Raw genomic sequence first — 4,760 nt, 5'->3', positions numbered from 1 at the left:
CAATTATTTTCACCTTTTAGATGATTCTTTTTTTTAAAATCAAAAACATTATTTTTGCCTTATATAGCTCAGCAAAAGTGAAACACCAAACCTGTCAACTGTCCCTCAATAGGGGGGCGGTATACTATCCATCATTGGAGGATATTTCCCCCAATTTGGAAGGGTTATACATCATTTGGGGGCTTTCCCTCATTTAAAAGGGCTATCCTTCATTTGGAAGGGGGCTGCCCATCCCTTCGAAGGGGGCTGCCCATCCCTTCGAAGGGGGCTGCCCATCCCTTCGAAGGGGGCTGCCCATCCCTTCGAAGGGGGCTGCCCATCCCTTCGAAGGGGGCTGCCCATCCCTGCGAAGGGGGCTGCCCATCACTGCGAAGGGGGCTGCCCATCACTGCGAAGGGGGCTGCCCATCACTGCGAAGGGGGCTGCCCATCACTGCGAAGGGGGCTGCCCATCACTGCGAAGGGGGCTGCCCATCACTGCGAAGGGGGCTGCCCATCACTGCGAAGGGGGCTGCCCATCACTGCGAAGGGGGCTGCCCATCACTGCGAAGGGGGCTGCCCATCACTGCGAAGGGGGCTGCCCATCACTGCGAAGGGGGCTGCCCATCACTGCGAAGGGGGCTGCCCATCACTGCGAAGGGGGCTGCCCATCACTGCGAAGGGGGCTGCCCATCACTGCGAAGGGGGCTGCCCATCACTGCGAAGGGGGCTGCCCATCACTGCGAAGGGGGCTGCCCATCACTGCGAAGGGGGCTGCCCATCACTGCGAAGGGGGCTGCCCATCACTGCGAAGGGGGCTGCCCATCACTGCGAAGGGGGCTGCCCATCACTGCGAAGGGGGCTGCCCATCACTGCGAAGGGGGCTGCCCATCACTGCGAAGGGGGCTGCCCATCACTGCGAAGGGGGCTGCCCATCACTGCGAAGGGGGCTGCCCATCACTGCGAAGGGGGCTGCCCATCACTGCGAAGGGGGCTGCCCATCACTGCGAAGGGGGCTGCCCATCACTGCGAAGGGGGCTGCCCATCACTGCGAAGGGGGCTGCCCATCACTGCGAAGGGGGCTGCCCATCACTGCGAAGGGGGCTGCCCATCACTGCGAAGGGGGCTGCCCATCACTGCGAAGGGGGCTGCCCATCACTGCGAAGGGGGCTGCCCATCACTGCGAAGGGGGCTGCCCATCACTGCGAAGGGGGCTGCCCATCACTGCGAAGGGGGCTGCCCATCACTGCGAAGGGGGCTGCCCATCACTGCGAAGGGGGCTGCCCATCACTGCGAAGGGGGCTGCCCATCACTGCGAAGGGGGCTGCCCATCACTGCGAAGGGGGCTGCCCATCACTGCGAAGGGGGCTGCCCATCACTGCGAAGGGGGCTGCCCATCACTGCGAAGGGGGCTGCCCATCACTGCGAAGGGGGCTGCCCATCACTGCGAAGGGGGCTGCCCATCACTGCGAAGGGGGCTGCCCATCACTGCGAAGGGGGCTGCCCATCACTGCGAAGGGGGCTGCCCATCACTGCGAAGGGGGCTGCCCATCACTGCGAAGGGGGCTGCCCATCACTGCGAAGGGGGCTGCCCATCACTGCGAAGGGGGCTGCCCATCACTGCGAAGGGGGCTGCCCATCACTGCGAAGGGGGCTGCCCATCACTGCGAAGGGGGCTGCCCATCACTGCGAAGGGGGCTGCCCATCACTGCGAAGGGGGCTGCCCATCACTGCGAAGGGGGCTGCCCATCACTGCGAAGGGGGCTGCCCATCACTGCGAAGGGGGCTGCCCATCACTGCGAAGGGGGCTGCCCATCACTGCGAAGGGGGCTGCCCATCACTGCGAAGGGGGCTGCCCATCACTGCGAAGGGGGCTGCCCATCACTGCGAAGGGGGCTGCCCATCACTGCGAAGGGGGCTGCCCATCACTGCGAAGGGGGCTGCCCATCACTGCGAAGGGGGCTGCCCATCACTGCGAAGGGGGCTGCCCATCACTGCGAAGGGGGCTGCCCATCACTGCGAAGGGGGCTGCCCATCACTGCGAAGGGGGCTGCCCATCACTGCGAAGGGGGCTGCCCATCACTGCGAAGGGGGCTGCCCATCACTGCGAAGGGGGCTGCCCATCACTGCGAAGGGGGCTGCCCATAACTTATATCTGCAATGTGCCTTTGAACTTGCTAGAGAATTTGACTTCTCCAGGAAGAGTCGGTTCCCTAGCACAGCCCCCTCTCTTTTTCCACGCCATAGCCCTCTCCTCTTCTGGCAGCTTCTAAGATTGTTGTCGACATGAACGATCTGGCGAGAGGATCTCATCAAGCGGTTAAAGCAACCTTTTTTGTTTAATTTGGAAAATAGGTCTAAGCCATATCAATGAAAGCTGACTTCTGTAAGCACCCCCGGCAGCAACTTATGGTTTGTCCCAACCGCGGTCACTGTCACTTTTACTGGACAATGTGGCCTGTTACCGAAAGAAAAATAAGGAAACTGCATCACATATGACATTTAATATGGCCCATAGAACACCCAACCGCAACACTAGGAGGTGAAGGACCTTTACCACCAAGCCGATTATTTTGGTAAAACGATCGTAGAACGTGAAGCAGGAAGCTTATGGAACATAAATAACATAAAAGGTTGGGTCATGGAAACTAGAAGGCAACAAAACTCAGAATGTATTTTGCTTGGCCCAGACATGTGAAGTCTCTAACAGACTATAGAAACATAAAGCATTGTAATATCAGCGTAAGACTCTCGGCTGTCAGCTCTGTGTTCTCAGAAAACAAATCAACATTTATTCAGCATGACACGAGGAAAATTCCATCACACAATACAGAGATTACAATGAATTACACTGCCACAGCAACACTTTTGTTGTCTTGTGTAACCAAGTTCTCAATTTGTAATTGTTTCCCTTTACCTAAAATAGAACAGAGACCTCTTATTATAAATATGAGCTGATGCACTTAATTACAGGTCAGTCTGCACTTCCTGTGCTCTCCTAGCCCCCTACAAAGTCCCACAAATGTCTGAACTCCACCTAATGCAGCTTTATGTGAAGGGGTGGCAACAATGCTGCACTGCTTCTCAAGACATAATAATAATAAATTATTATTAGTAATATTTTTGTTTTCAATGCATCTCTGCATTAACCACACATGTCCCCAAGTTGTATCCCTTTATAAACTCTGTAAGTCCACAACAATACCTGTTGATTTCCCCAGAAATCCAATGTACTTAACATTTTCTGTTTGGGCCGATTGTTGCACTGATATCCCAATCCATGTAGTCTGCCCTGCCCACTAAACCACAGAACTAACCCTAACCCTGAAGCTCTTTGTCCCACACTATATGCACACATTGATTTCCTTACCAACAATCCTGATTCCATCTGAAAAGGTGTGGTGTGATAGCCTTCCCTGAAGAGGTGAGTTTTCAAGAAACACCTAAAAAGGTGGACAGACTAGGAGATAAGGGGGGGTCGGGAGTCCCAGAGGATGGGAGAGGCTCTGGAGAAGTCCTGGAGGTGAGCGTGGGAGGAGGTGACCAAGGGAGCAGGTGACTAGGGGATAGAGAGAAGGAAGTCTTCGGAAGAGCGAGGAGGACGTTTTGGGTGATATTTTGAGACAAGGTTGGGGATTTAGCTGGGGGCAGAGTTGTGATTGGCAGATGATGGAAAAGGCTCTGGAGAAGTCCTGGAGGCGAGCGTGGGAGGAGGCGACGAGGGGGCTAGAGAGAAGGAAGTCTTCGGAAGAGCGAGGAGGACGTTTTGGGTGATATTTTGAGACAAGGTTGGGGATTTAGCTGGGGGCAGAGTTGTGATTGGCAGATGATGGAAAAGGCTCTGGAGGTGAGCAAGGGAGGAGGTAACGAGGGATCTAGAGAGCAGGAGGTCTTGAGTGGAACGGAGAGGACAGTTTGGGTGAATGAATCAGATGTCCATGCAGGTGCAACCACACCAAGCCAAGGGTCTTTGTATGCCCTAGTAATAACAGTACCCATCACTGGAACACCAGAACTCAATGTGGAAAGGTGTCCACATAGTACATACACGGTCCAAAAAAATATAAAACAAACCTAAACAACTATAATCTTCCTAACGCACTCACCAAAGTGCAGTAGGACTCAACAGAATCCAGCCATTTCCAGCTGCACTGGGCGTCTAGCTCAAGTCTATGGGAAGTCCTTGACTCTTGTCAGACGGTTCTTCTTGTAGGAACTCTTACATATTTCTGGACGGCTCTGAATATACTTTGCCGTGAGAACGGTCGGATTACGTTTTACGCATGACTGCCTTTGCAATCCTGGGGGCCGTTATAGTCTATTCATACTGCAGAACAGCTCCCCGATGGTGAAGTATACTGGCTGATGGAAGATAATCCAATCACAGGTGTTCAGGGTTAAAACGTTCTATAGGAATATTAAGTATCATTTCCCTGAAAAGGTAAAACCCTTCCGATGTACAGCGTACATGATCTCTACACCTTCCATAATGGGAGAACTAGATTAGTAACCAGGATACATTTCTTTAATTTAATAGTAATAATAACCTTTAACTAGGGATGTCCCGATACTGATGCTAGCATCGGAAGCGGGCCGGATACAGGGCATTTTGAAAAGTACTTGTACTTGCCCCGATACATAGCGCCGAAGCTTGCGCTATGTTTCTTTTATCTTACTTACCTCGCCGAGCGTCTCGTCACTGCTGCTCCGGTGGGCGGCGCTCCAGGTGGGGTCCTAATTTAGGTGGCCGGAGACTGCCAGATGACCCCACTCGGAGCGCCG

At 54.1% G+C, this 4,760-nt stretch overlaps 1 protein-coding gene across 1 annotated transcript in view; it reads right to left on the bottom strand.

Annotated features, from left to right (window-relative positions):
* Positions 1-4,760, bottom strand: part of GRAMD1C (GRAM domain containing 1C) — a 92,803-nt gene that overhangs the window by 17,712 nt on the left and 70,331 nt on the right. The window lies entirely within an intron of this gene.

Source organism: Nanorana parkeri, unplaced genomic scaffold, assembly GCF_000935625.1.
Source record: "Nanorana parkeri isolate BGI_ZX_2015 unplaced genomic scaffold, ASM93562v1 scaffold2147, whole genome shotgun sequence".
Classification (NCBI taxonomy): Eukaryota; Metazoa; Chordata; class Amphibia; order Anura; family Dicroglossidae; genus Nanorana; species Nanorana parkeri.
This window is presented reverse-complemented; position numbering and strand designations above follow the sequence as displayed.